Below are 15,315 nucleotides of genomic sequence, written 5' to 3'. Positions count from 1 at the left end.
CCCCCATCTCCCTATACGACCACCTTTATTACGCTTTCAGTTCATGTGGCAGTAAAAGGCAGATAAGTATTAAATTCAGGGGTGTCAGAGCGGTTTTGAAGGGTGGGGGGCTAACCATTCAAAAACACAAATGATTGTCATTTTAATTCGTTTTATAGGCTTACGTTTATTTATAAAAGGGGGGCTAAAGCCCGTCACCTCACCCCCCCCCCCTCCTCCGCTTCCGTGGCCACTGTATATGTCCAAAGATTTTTTTTAAATAGTTCTACATGTATAAGTGTTTGAAACCGGTCTGTGCATATAGTTTACACTCGTGGCTGATTTCAAACTATATAGGCTTAATTAAGTGTTTTAAAAGAAAAGAGAGCAAACGAATGCAAATAGAAGTCAATCCTAGCCCCGGGCTTCTTTTCCGTTTTCCTACCTCTCTAATTCCTCTATCTATTTCCCCAGCCCTCACCCTTGCACCTAGGGATTAAGCGGGACTGCCCGGGCGCCAATCCCGCTCGGAAACCGTTAGACATCGTGCGTTTTAGCGGAAAGAAAGAGGAGAAATGAAAAAAAAGCGCGAAGACACGAGTGATATAAAAATCAGACAGACTCGCTTCTCTATCTGCAAAACCCCCGGAAAGCTTTTTAACGCTTCCACCTCGAGATGCATTGGCACGCTTTATGAATGTCGAGTGCGTCGTTATTTGATTTGGGCGGATTGATAACATGTTTATCGGATGATGAAAATTTCATAACGCTCTCTCGCTTTCCTGTTCTCCCCAAAAGTTCAGACTTGACTTCCTCGAGCCACTCGGAGTCAAGCGAGGTTGGGTAACATATGTTACATAATACATAAAGCTTGTCAAAAAAAAAGACTAGACGAGGCGTGCATTTTGTAGATATTATGTAAATTTACTGGTTAATGAATTCTCCCCGTACTCTGGTAATTACATTTTGCTAAAATGATCAGAATTCCAGTTAAACATTTTGAGGAATAAAAAATGATAATCATAAAGCGTGCAGAGTCTTTGTCAAACGTTTACATCATTTACTGAATATTTTTTTTTCTTCTTAAAACTGATTATGACGATAGAGAGCTTTGGCTATAGTAACATCATGATTTATGCACGTGCAGCTGTGCGTCACAATTGCGTATTTATGATTATACTTTCCCCTCAACTTTTTCATAATTTTGAAATTTTCTTTGTTCTTGGTAGTCCCTTGTGCTCAATTATATCCCACTAATAATGTATGCCCTCCACTTTCTGACGGTAAGCATGCAGTCATTTTTAAGCGCCATTGCAATTATGATTCAAGCTGTTTTCACAATTCACAGCGCCTACATTAATGAAAAAATGTCTAAGCCATATATAACAATCGGACATTTTCTCAAAGTAGATAGTGGGGTGTTCTCGTCCAGTGGATTAGTCTCCGGACTTTGAAACAGAGGATCGTTGGTTCGAACCCCAGCCATGGCGTAATTTCCTTTGGCAAGAAATTTATCCACATTGTGCTGCACTCAACCCAGGCGAGGTGATGTACCTGGCAGGAACTTATGCCTTGAAATTTGTTTGCAGTGTAATCTTAGTATTACGGCTGCCAAGCTACAGCTGGTGTAATAATATAAAAAGGGGAAGTTCACCCTGACAAAAATTTATTGTAAAAATAGCAGAAAAAATAATAAAAAATATTGCCGAAGGTTTGAGAAAAAATCATCAAATAATTAAAAAGTTATTATTATTTCAATTATTTGATTTGTGACGTCATATGTGAGCAGCATCCCTACATAGCGAATGGTAAAAAATCAATGAAATGTCATTTTCTCAGAAAATTGAAAATGGTTTTCACTGTATCTTTTGTATATCAATAGACAAATCGTTTCACACCCGATCATGAAAAGAAAACAAAATTAAGTCATCAGGAACCATACCAAATTTGAAATTCATACATTTTATATTACATAACACATGAGGCAGCTGCTCGTTTATGACGTCACAAATCCAAAATTTTGAACTCTAATAACTTTCTTACTCTTTAACGGATTTTCCTCAAACCTTCACCAATATTTTTTACTATTTTTTCTGCTATTTTTACAACAAAGTTTTCTTCAGGGTGAACTTCCCCTTTAAGTCCTTTGGAAGCGCATAGAGACATTATTCATAATTGTGGAATGCGTTATACAAGAACTGTATATAATTATAATTATTCAATAAACAAGAGTTAAAATGCAATTGATACAAATAGACAAGATTTTTATGACTACAATCGAATCATCCATAAAGGTTAGAAGGTTAATTATAATATCACCTGACTAAAAATTATTCATTTTGTGATATCTTTCTTCTCTGGAATAAAAAGAACAGATTATTATCCAGCCCAATTACAAATAGAAAAAAAGAAAATAATACGATGTCACAATCTGACAATGATTTGTGTGCTTGGATTTTTAAAATATATATATTGCAATGAAAATATAGTAATGTACCTGCTAATTTTGTTTGGTTCCTATATTTCATTGAGAAACTCTGCTTGTACTTAGGAATCATGTTGGTAATTAAAGTACTTGATATATTTTTATGTGCATTATGTAATTTTCTACTTAACGAATAAATCAAAATTGAATCCTAGACAATAAGCTATCGAACATGATCGTCTGCTTGTGATTTGTTTTGCATTATAGTCACCCCCTCGATTTTTTTTCCCAAACCGCCAGGCGGCCCCTCAAACTAGAAATTCTCATCGCCGATATACCACGTGTATACCAGCATGTCTACCACGATAATATTGAATTGAAGTGAAAATAAGTTTTGTTAGAAATTTCAGAGACATGGTATCATTTTAGCATTATGTTTAGTATTTGGTTATTTCAACCAACAAAATATTGAAAATAGTGACACGCTGAGCGACTTTGGCCCTTGGTCCTGGCATGGACCTATATAGGTCCATGGTCTTGGGAAGCTCGGGTGCTGAAGCATCCCCAAGATTTACCGGGGAAGGGTTGCTGCGTGTTTTATTCACCACATGTAGCACCCCTTGAAAACTGGTAGGTATGCTAAATAGCGGAAATTTAGCCAAAATGACTTTCACTTTTGTATTGTTTAATGACGTTACTTGGCAGCTGCTGGTATTTGTCTTCATCCGCCACTGATTTTATTATATTACTCTATTTTCAAGTATTTCTGTTTATTATGATGGTGTTGTTTGTTGTTGTTTTCTGGTTTTATAGTTGCTTTCTCTGTATGTTGTATGTAATGATTTATTCTTTTTTTACATTGTATATTATTGTAATATGATTGTATTTTAACAGGGCTCTCTTGTAAAGCAGTTTTGTACTGAAGAGACTACCCTGGGTGAATAAAACAAAATAAATAAATAGGTATTAAAAACCTTTTTTTTCTTTTCTTTTTTGTTTGTCAAACTTCTAAACTTCCCGTGACCAAAATGACCTTCATTTTGTAGTGAAATCTTAAAAAAAATGAAACCAGCGCCCCCTTGAAAAATACGTTTCCAGGGCCCTGGTTAGTCCCTAGTAAAATCATGTAGATTTAGTAGACTCACACTTAATCAACATTGATGTTAAGTATCAATTTTGCTTGTATCCATTTTGCTAGTGAATCATTGATTATGTTGGCGAATATATTTACAATTTTTACAAAAAAAGTTATTATTTACAAAACATTTACACTGAACTTAGTTGTAATGAAAACATGCACACTTCTAAATATTTTCCTTTATAGGCATCTTCTTAAGTAAAGCAGAGTGCTAAATATCTTGCGACTAGTAACGTTTCTCAAAACACATATCTAGCACACCACCACTATCATGACCACTACCACTTCTACTATACCTCATACTACAGTAATCGTTAATAGTCAATATAATTATATAGGCTTTCATCGCATCACTCGTAACAATCAACCAGAAATTGTATGCCACAACACAACCACCATCAACATTATAGGACCAGCAAAAAGAAAAGAAAACACTACAACTATCAAAATATCCCTACAATCACCACCACCAAATAGCTTTATCACAGCGACTACCACGTCCATTATAATCTTTATCTTCCTCGTTCTATGTCACAATCACCACTACTTCTATCACCACCGCCACCATCATCACCATGATGAAGATGATGATCGTTATCATCATCTTTATCCTCATCTACAGTACCATCACCACTACCACCATCATTAGCATCCATATTGAAGAGACATCCACTTCATCATCATCATCATCGTCATCATCGTCGTTGTCATCATTATCATCGTCTTCATCCCCTTCTCCTCAATATGTCACCATCACCACTAACACTTCTGCCACCATTCATCATCCCTATAACAAAAAATAAGGACTACCACTTATTCGTCACCAAAGAATTCTCCATGGCTTCGCTCGCTCAGTGCTTTTAAAGAATAAAGTATACGCGCCAGGTTATCACCACCATCATCATCATCATCACCACCACCATCATCGCTATCACTACCACCATCATCATCGTCATCACCATCATCATCATCATCATCTTCATCATCCTCATCATCACCAGCACCATCACCACCATCATCATCGTCATCACCATCGTCATCATCATCACCACCATCGTCATCATCATCATTATCCTCTTGTTCCCCTCCTCATCATTACCATCATCATCTTCATCATCACCACCACCACCATCACCAGTATCATCATCATCACTATCATTATCAAATCCTCGTCCTCCTCATCATAATCTTTCTCCCCCTATTTTACTCATCGTCATTATCACGATCCTCCTCCCCATCGTCGTCACCCCACAATCATCGCCGCCACCATCATCAAAGCTATATACCATACGTCACAACTATAATGCCTACCATCACCACCACTATTACTTCTAAAACCAATCTTTCTATCTAACCACCTTCATCTCTCATTGGAATCCCGACTGGAATAGAGTTTTCTGTTACCAAGGTGGTAGCTATCTACTTAAGATGTAGACAAACCCTATGAACTTTATGGGCCTGTGGTCTGGAAAACTTTTCAAAGTTCATTGAACCCCACTTTTTCAATCTCGGACCATTTATTTATTAAAACCTTACATGTTCCGAATAACGCATTTACCTACATCTTTAAATGCTTACATACAAGACGAGGGCATTTGATAGCTTTGTGTGTGACTCTATCTAATCATGTCACCCAACACGAATTCGCAAGCGAGCATGATGGCGACTTCTCGAAACATGAGTGCTCGCAAGCAAGGAATCTCGGAAGCAAGTACTTCGCCGAAAACCCAAGATTACCACAGTATTACGTCGAATGTCATTGAGATAATCTCCCGTCCTCGCATTTTGTTTTCAGACTTTTGTGGACAAGCAATTTCGAGGGGTGGTGGAAGAGAGAAGCGTTATTTGGGTAGGATTCCAGAGAGTGTCCCCTCGTAAATTGAGGAAGCTCATAAGAAGCGAGAAAATTGACGCCGCAGCCGAGGCGATCGCTTTCCCCACCAGCTATGGGGGCCCAACCGGGGGTCTTTACTCGGACCACTTGGGCGAGGCGGCGGCGTTTGCAATGCGATACCCAACCTCTGCGGGGAGCGAGGGAGCGGAAGACCGGTGCTGCTCTTACAACCGGGCAGGAAATGGACCAATTTCTCGTGAGCGTGATTTGAAGAGGGCCGAGATTTTCACTTTCCCCCTTTCTTTTCTCTTAGACATCACATTTCTTACTTTAAACCATCTCTGATTTTCTATAATCCCTTTTCCTTTAAATAATCTTCCCAAACCCCCAGAGAATATTTTTTCTACTAAAACACCTATCAATGCCTCAGAAGAAGAAGAAGAAAAAAAAAACCACACACACACGCTACCCCCAGAAATGCAGCAACCCATATATGTCATAGGTCTATCTTTCTTTTTTTCATTTGCCTCAGTAGGCCTATATCCAATTGACTTTCACCATGTTAAGAAAAAAGGTATTTTAATAGAATATCTTGCATTTGCGATTAAACCTAATAAGGCTGTTAAAACATAAAATATTTCCTTTTCCTCCAATTCGTTTAGGCTATGCAAATCTGTCAATGTCTAACACAAAAAGACCCTGTGTTTGAAATCTAGGAATAACTTATTTATCTTAACCTCTACGTGATAAAAATCAACACTGCTTTGTGGAGTTTCAAAATATTGTATTTTTAATAAAACGAAATAATCATGAACGTACTAACCCAGGGGCGGATCCTGCCTTCGCCAATAGGGGGACCCGGATTTTTTCCCGATCGGCCGCTCGAAGATAAATTTTGTTTGTTAGATTGAAGGGGTAGTCCTAATAGTCACTTCTTAGCTTTATTCTTATAAATCAACATAAAAATATAATATAATCCTTATTTATATAATGCGAGCGCGAAGCGCGAGCTAATTATTTTATTTTATGAAATTTGTCCTAAAATTTGAACATTCTCGGCGATATTTGTTATCGTGAAAAAGATGTGTATATGCAACTAAATAATTACTACGAACACGAAGCGCGAGCCGAATTTTTTTATACACGTTTTGAACTGATCAAAAAGGTACTTCAGAAGGAGGACTTCTTGCACTTAGCCATAAAAAGTTACATATTTCAACAATCAAATAATGCGAGCGAAGCGCGAGTTGATTTTTTTTTTTATACTTTTCTTCATAAAAAATGAAAAATTTTGATCAATTTTTTAATCATGAACAGGATTGATGCAAGTGCGAAGCGCGACCGGAAAAAAATCGAGATTTAGATCTAAAAACGGGACACTCTATTCATGTTTTGTAAATCATGAAGAGGATGAGCAATAGGGGATCTTCCTACATTAATAATGCGAGCACAAAGCACGAGCAGAAAATTTTTGATATTGTGATCTGAAACTGGATAATGATATAAATAGAGAACAAGTTGCATATCTGAATAAAAATGTGCGCGCGTGTTTCAGATTTAGATCTAGAATCTAAGCATTCTAAATACACCTTTTATCATGAAAATCAATAAAGCGAGCACGAAGCGCGAGCTTAAATATTTTATATTCCGATCTGGAAAAAAGGGTCAATTTCAGCTCTATATTTCATGCACTTTGTAGGACAATTGTGAGGTGGATATGGATCGCACTTATAAAGAGCTGATGTTTTTCGTAGTTTTGACATATAGGACCGGCACATCCTTAGGACATGTCATCACATGAAAATGATGACTTTCTTCATATTCCTCTTGGTAAGCGCAAGATGAAACAAAAGGGACAGTTTGATTTTTGAAATAATATCTTATTTATTAATCTAATATGCCTAATAAGGGCGCGAAATTTGATTATAATGGCCTGAAATTTGGATATTTCAATCCCTTTTGTAATTATGAATAGGATGCATGAGTTATCATGTGTTTAACAATTAATGCGAGCGCAAATCGCGAGCCAAAATTTTTGATAAACTGTCATGCGATGGGGATTTTAAGTTTTTTGTTGTATAATCACCATTTAGACATCGCCAATCAAAATGCGAGCTTACAGCGCTATAGCCGATAAGTTTGACAATCAGACCTGAAAAAGGATATTTAGAAAAATTTATGGAATAAAATAAAATAATAGGTACCTGATAAATTTGCAAGCGCACAGCGCGCCGAGCAGAAAATTAATATTCAGACCATGAAACTGACATTTTTACAGAGTACTTTTAAAAATCAATTTGTAAATCAAACAAAATAATGAAAGTTCGATTTCCGAGGTGAAATATGCTTTGTATATTGACTTTCAAAATTGATACATTAAGCTCCATATTGAACAAGATATGTAAATCACCTAACAGTCAATGCGAGCGCGAAGCGCGAGCGAAAATTTTATGCAGTGACATGAAAGATTCTTTATATTTTCCAAGTCTTATTCCCCTTATCTTATTTTATTCACTCGTCTTCCTCCTTTTCTTTTTTCTCCTCTCTTTTCCCTCCTTTTTTCTTTCTTTCCTTTATTTTTATTTTTTTTGCTCCACCAATAGGGGGGTGGCGGGCCCCTCGACCCCCTTCTGGATCCGCCTATGCTCACCATAGGGGACAGTGGGAAGTTGCCTCCTCCCAATTTTGAAAACACACCCCCAAAAAATCAATTTCACTCTAGAAAATGCAAATGTACCCTTAAGACATGCTTGGTCGCCTTGATACCTCGCTTTTGAGTTTCTACAAAATTTTCATGCATCTTGTCCCCTCCCCCATCCAGGATAAAATTTCTCCCTACGGCCATGGAAACAATGAAATATTGAAGGTTTATTTGCACTGAACTTGTGATTAACATTTATTAATTCAGGATTCGCAATTTTGCATCGTCGGCGTATGTGATGGGCCTAAAAGAAAGGGCATTGGTGTTAAATAGACCTAAATGAAATATAGGGAAGGAAGATCGAAGTTAGAAGTGGGGGTGCAATGGAAAGGGGGCATTTCTTTTATTGAAAGGGGCCCGGGAAAGGGCACTCTCTTAAAACAGAAAATAACAAAAAGTAGCACACATGTCATACACGACACTATATAAGAAACAAAACGCATACGTTTTAAAATTTCCATTAAACGCTTAAGAGCTTTTCTCTTGAATAGAATCCCCCAATATGTGTAATGCCCCTTCAGTAGCAAAAAAAGATTAAAATAAATGGAAAAAAAGGAATGGAAATGTTTCACAATACGAAATACATAACACATAAAAGCCATTCAACTTCGGCAGTTCAGAATGCGCAGATGAAAAAAAAACGTTACCCACAAAGGGCATATTTCATTTTGAAAAATGCAGATATTTCTAATGGAAATTGGGGGAGGGGTGCCCCCTTCCCCCAGCTCCGACGGCCCTGCAGAAAAGAAATGGCACTTGCTGCAATTGCCTTACATTAACAAATTGAAAATTTGAGAACAAAACTGTTTGTGGAAAAGGAAAGGGACATCTATCAATTCAATTCAATTCAAAATTGATTTCAATCAATCAATCATAAAAATACAGGTATATACAAATTAGATGCAAACATGGGATTGGGAGCCCCTGGGGGTTTTCATTTAAATAACTTGTGGGTGAGGCACCACCATGATACAATTAAATACAAATAAATATAAGACATCCATAAAGAGTGAACAACAAATAATATTGAAATACAATTTTGAAAAAAGAGAGAAAAAGAAACAATGGGCTGATATAGGGGAAATAAACAAACAAGAAGTAATAATTATAAATCATACATGTAGTAACCTACTGTGTGCTATTGGCAGGGGTTTTCCTATTGGGAGAAAAATCCAATTTTCAGAAGTTTTTACAATGTATTTAGAGTTTATCTAAAGTTAATATCATTATATAAATTCTATCAAAAGTAAATAAAGGTATATTCAAATGGGGAACTTGATCGGAGGCGAGGGGGGGGGGGCAGAATGCAGAAAAGGAATTTTACTACAACTGTATTAAAATGGGGGCAATAAACACATTTTTGAAAGGGATTATTCAAATAAAAGATGGGCTGCGGCCCGGAAGGCAACAGAATGCTAAATAAAGAAAAGCGAAATGAAGCATGAAGAGAGCAAAGTATAGTAGGGCAACTATCTGAAATGAGAATGGGTACTTTAAAGAAAGCAAAGGAGCTCGTTAACACATAAAACTGATCCGTCCTTCTTAAAATGAAAGATGCACTGAACACGTTAGTTGATTTAAGATACCGTACGTAAGCCTATGGGAGAACTTCCGTCTAGCCCCCATCCCCCTCTAACTAGACCAAATAAATTAAAAAAGAGAGAAAAATCTCACAAAATAGCTGCTTATGATTACGGCACTAGGTGAAGTTGCTTATTTTGTTTCAATTTCATGTCTATAACTAATTCAATATCATTATAAGTAAAGAAAAAATAGTAATAAAGATAAGAAAAAGAAAAAAAATTGCAGCTCCGGACACCAAGTATTATAGGCCTATAATGAGATTAAAGTAATGCATTGAGGATGAGACTTTATTCGAGTGGGCATCCCTGACAGTACGAAACGAGAGGGAAAAGGGATCAGTTTCTTGCTGAAGGACATGACGCCGTGGCTGCACGGGATTCGAACCCTAGACCCTCTGTTGTTTAATGTCCGGCATGTCCGGGGACTACACGACCACAACGCTCCTCAGACAATAAAACAGCAATATAATGATGACGTCATTTTGAAGTTTTTTTTTCTGATGATGAATGGAATAGTGGTGGAGATGGAAATGATGGAGATGATAGTGGGTGAAGTACTCGAGGGAAAGGAAGGTCCTTTATTGATCAAGGCCAGTAAGAATGTGAGGGGGGCAATCCAGGGAGTGTTTTAGGGTAATACAAAGGTACTTGGAAGGGGTTATTGGAGAGGAATGGATGCTTGTGTAAACTTGGATAAGAAGATTGGATGTAGTGGGAGAAACAGATAGCCAGAGAGAGAGAAAAGAGAGAGAGGGAGAGAGAAAGGGGTAGAGAGGGGCAGAATACATGTAAAACTGTGTAAAACTAGGAGAATATAGATGAGATCTCTTGGAGATTTTCTATGAGAAAGAAGGTAGGGGAGAGAAGGGGATGGAGGAGAGGGAGTGAGAGATGGAGAGAGGGGAAGAGAACGAAGGATATGATAAGAGAAGAGGGAGTATATTGCACGAGGAAGTGCGATGCTTTAGCGGGCGTAACCAGCCTCCTTTGGGCATTGCAGGGTAAAAGGGCTGCTCACTACTCGAGATGGCAGCGAGCGTGAAAGACAATCTGCTCATCACTTCTCATATCGATGCACATCGGAGAGAGTGAAGTGGGGTCGCTAAGGGACCCGCTTCGATGCTCTTTTCTCTCTCCCTCTCTCTCTTTCTTCTTTTTCTTACACATCATCCTCATCCCTCCCCACCACTGAAGTATGTGTTGTACACGACACGGGTGGCGTAAAGGCGACCCAGAAAACGCCCCCAAAATCTTTCCACTAAACCCGTTAGGATATAGTCAGTAAACGCAGGCTATTGTATAACATTATTTGTTATTCCATATAATCTCCATTAATCTTGTAATGATAACCATGATAAAATAAAGGGTTCCAATGAAATGTAATCATTTTTCCCTTTTACCATGAGTGCTTTCCACATCATTTCTTAATAAGTATTTCAGTTCTTCTTACTATAATCCATTTAGGAAGACCTGCTTGGTTATATTCATTTGATTATTTAAAACAAGTCATGGCTGAATCCACTGAAATGAGAATCCAGATGTATTCATATTTTTACTAAATCTTATACTTATAAATATGCATGTCTTTCTTTTTTTTCGTCTACCGTAGATAGCAAAATGAATATAAGGTTTCACCAACTCATGAAAATATCCTAACTATTCAGTAATTCATTTTTTTCTATCGAAGTTTGTTTTTATTTACTTATTCATTCCACATGATAATGGGAGATTTACCATTTTCCGATAAAAGGAACTTCTTCAAGCATATGACAATGCATCTCAACAATCATAGATAAACAAAATTTTAAAAAATAAATGTTTATCCCTCTTAAAAATAATTTACTAAGGATGATTTCAAAATTTGAATAAGATTTTATGGTTTTGATTGTTCTACATAAATTCGATCCACTGTTACTTGCTACTTTGTACAATTATAATTCCGAAGACTAGAGATTTATGTATGCCAGGCGCCCTTTTACTTCTTCTGTTCATGACTGCAGCTACAATGACAATAAGACTATGAATCCGTCTAGATTTTTGTTACCGTGTTAAAATAGAATTCATCTATATATTCATTCTTCTTGCCGGTCTCTCTCGATCTGTCACTCTTTTCCTTATCTTTTATCCAGCCTTATGTCCTTATCTTTTTCTCTCTGTATTTTTCACCTTATTTAAATATCACTAGAAATATATTCAATTAGAAATGAAAAAATATATATACATAAATAAATGAAAATAATATGTGTGTGTGTGTGTGTGGGGGGGGGGTAACAACCAAAAGAGAAGCTAGATCTATATATGAGCATGTTAACAGCTAAGGGCTGTAAAGAAAAACACGTTTGTTGCCTAATACCAAGAGACCTAAACACATCTGCAGCCAGCCAGCACCTCTAAATCTTGAGTGAAGCTCTCAATTTGTAAGTGTATTCACGTCAACCTATCATGCTATAACCATCACTATATCACTCCCATCAAAATTACACAAGTACTAACAACAGGAAAACATAACACCTAAAAGGTAAGCGCAGGACAATTCAAGATTGAAATGTCGACAACGTCAAGAGAGAGTTTTGGGGGAGAGGGAGAGAGAGAGGGGATCAATTGTTAGATAAAATAGAAAGAAAAGATTTTGACAAGATTACGTGGTTAAAATCATTATCGATGGTGGGAGAAAAGTGTGATGGAAGGGCGCGAGGGATTCGATCGCGGAGAAATTAGCGAAAATTTGGCGTTATTTCTACCCAATATTCTGCCTTACGCTTTATTTATTCGTCTGTGTCTTGTATTTTCTTAGGAGGGGAAACTTAATCCATTAGGCGGACTATGGGGATTCTTCGACCAAACCGCGGAGGGAGGAGCTCGTCTATTTATCTTTTCTTCCCTCTTTTTTTTTCTTTTTTGTTAGTGACGGAAAGAAAAGCAGAATTCCTACCGGGCCTGCGCGCACGCATAAGATAAGGGAAAAGAAACGGGTAAAAGCTTATAGTTTTAATTCACTCGCTGAAATGAATTTAGGATCAATTTGATGTCAACAGCCATCGACGGGATATGTTAACGAAATCCGTAGGGGGTTCGATCAAATTCTGTTAGTATGTGTGGGGATGGGGGAGAGGGGTAATTGTCAAACAGGGTTTATTCGCCCTTCTTGTTGGGCAATCGCACTGAGTAAGCTCGAGAGTGACGGTGGAGATTATTTTGGCGGTTCGGCGACGCGTAATGGGTGCTGCATGGTAAAATGGAAAATGGCGGAAGCTTGCCAGCTGCCAAAGAGGTGAAACAGTTTGCTTTTCTTAAACACACAGGCCTGTTTTTCCACCGTCACTTTGGGTTGTAAAATGGAGCCCCCGTGCTGTGAATTAGAAATAATTATCTCAGTAACGATCGCAGAAAGAGCGTTCGATTGAAAACGAATACGAATCAAAGTGAAGTTAACATAAATCTCTCTCTAGATTTCTGCCCCCATGTGTTAGGATCGGCGCTTTTAATATTTGTTTGCTTCCTATTCATTGAATACTGTTTAACATTGCTCTTCATTTGGAAATAAAAGAAAAATTAAATATGCGTTCAAGACTTTACAGAGCCATAAAACTTGGAACAACAATTCCGATTAAAAGATGTCCTGAATTAAAATGTTCTGGGTGTTTTACATCTTATGAAGATCGTCTGGATGACTTACATACGAACGATTCATTTTCAATGATGTTAAGAAGAAATATAATGCTGCTTCATTATTGAATCTTTATTGCTTTGTACTACAATATCGTGGTATTAGAACAAAAAAAAATTTGTGTGTGTGTTCTTCACGAATCTTGGGAGTCTCATGATCTGAATATAGAAAGTACGCCATCTTTCGATGTAATGAAAGTGTCCAAATCTTAACTCCCCCATTGGGTCGGGCGATTCTTGAAACCTTGTTAAATTCCATTGCTTTGTTCAAGGTTTTTGTTTGATACTCCTGTGAAGTTTTGAAAGTGCGAGATTACATCTGAATAACACTATTGTCATTTATTGATGGCTAAACTTCTTCATAAAAAATTATTCATTAAAGGTGAAATGCGGATTTCGCATGAAATGACGGTTCCCCACAAATCCAGTTTTATATTGAATGGATAGCAAAATTCAAAATAAAAAAAAAATAATTGAAGGTTCATATTTTTCTACCTTAGGGTACAAAATACAAATCAGATTAGATTTAGCTCACATTATACAAATTAAGAAGTCTTTCTTTTAAAATTTAGACTCGTGATATAAACGGAAATCGGTTTAACTGATTTTAACATACCCTCTTGAAAATAAATCGATATTAATAAAGTGCGAACGTTACCTTCTTTGTTGAATATCGTAAAATGGGCTTTTTAATATGTGGTTTGATTTTTTCGATTAACATTGGTTTGACTTTTAAAAAATCTGAGCTAGAAGCCGGCTAGAAGGTCACACTTGTCACCTGTGTCTGTGATATGTTACAAAAATGTAGCCCAGAAAAAATGCGTTCGAAAATAATTATTTAGTGCATCAAAAATTGAAATAGAAAGTGACCGGAAACACCATCTTAATTTCATCCCATACACTTATGTGTACTATTTAGGCGTCTATAAGACGCCTATTTACAAAATCGGGGTTTGCCTTGTAGTTTTAGCTTTTCATTCTCAATAATGGTTGTTTTCAGGGTTTATTAGTTCTAATACATGCACTTTTACACATGTTTCATCTTGGTTTGAGAATTTTTTAAATCGGCTGCTCACAAAGTTAAACAATACCTTTAACTCTCATGACATATTATAGAAAGTATAATATTTCAAAATATATGTCATTTAACTGATTAAAAACTGCGCAACTTGTGAAAAAAATCGAACCCTCTGGTTATTGTCTATATAATATATGCTAATTCTAATTTCAAGCAGACAAAAATTGAGGCGGCTGACTTTGGAGAGGATGTCATATTCCTAAACATATTGCGGAGCGAGCGAAAAGAAAAATCGACAGAAGTATTCTGTCATCATGAGTTTTACATGGTAATAAACAACTAATAATCAAAAGGATTTCGATAAAACATTGTATTTGAATAAGCAGTGTAGTCAAACGATTTATAAAGCGAATGCAGTTTCAATTATCATTATTTATTTTTTTTTTTTTTGGGGGGTAGCCTACGTCACTTCATTCACTCTCAGATTTTTTCTTGCGTCTTCAAATACCTTCAAATCAATTCCGAAAGTAATCCATTTTGTTCCACACAATTCACTAGCTACGCCGCCAAAGTAATTAATCAACTTATAAAAAAAATCAATGCTAAAATAGCATTTCCATTTTCAAACGAATCGCCCCATGGACGTACTTACCATGCTTACGGCCAAGCAATGTCGTTGAATATACCCATGCACTTCGACTTGTCCCGCGGGACAACTTTTTCCTCTCACAACTCCCGAAGTGGGACTTCGGGAATGGCTAATACCTACGGGCAAATTCGTAACCATCCATGAGTTTATTGATTAAAAGGGAGACTTTTTTCTTTCTGATTGTTTTAACAGGTAGTAAGAAAATTGTGCAGGACGACAAATATTTTAAAGCCAGTACAGTGAGAATGCATGGAAAGTCATTATGAAGGGAAACAATGAAGCACATTTCAATTATTCCCTCTACCAAAATTAAAATTTGTCT

This window comes from Lytechinus variegatus, chromosome 12, assembly GCF_018143015.1.
Source record: "Lytechinus variegatus isolate NC3 chromosome 12, Lvar_3.0, whole genome shotgun sequence".
In the NCBI taxonomy this organism is placed as follows: domain Eukaryota; kingdom Metazoa; phylum Echinodermata; class Echinoidea; order Temnopleuroida; family Toxopneustidae; genus Lytechinus; species Lytechinus variegatus.
This window is presented reverse-complemented; position numbering follows the sequence as displayed.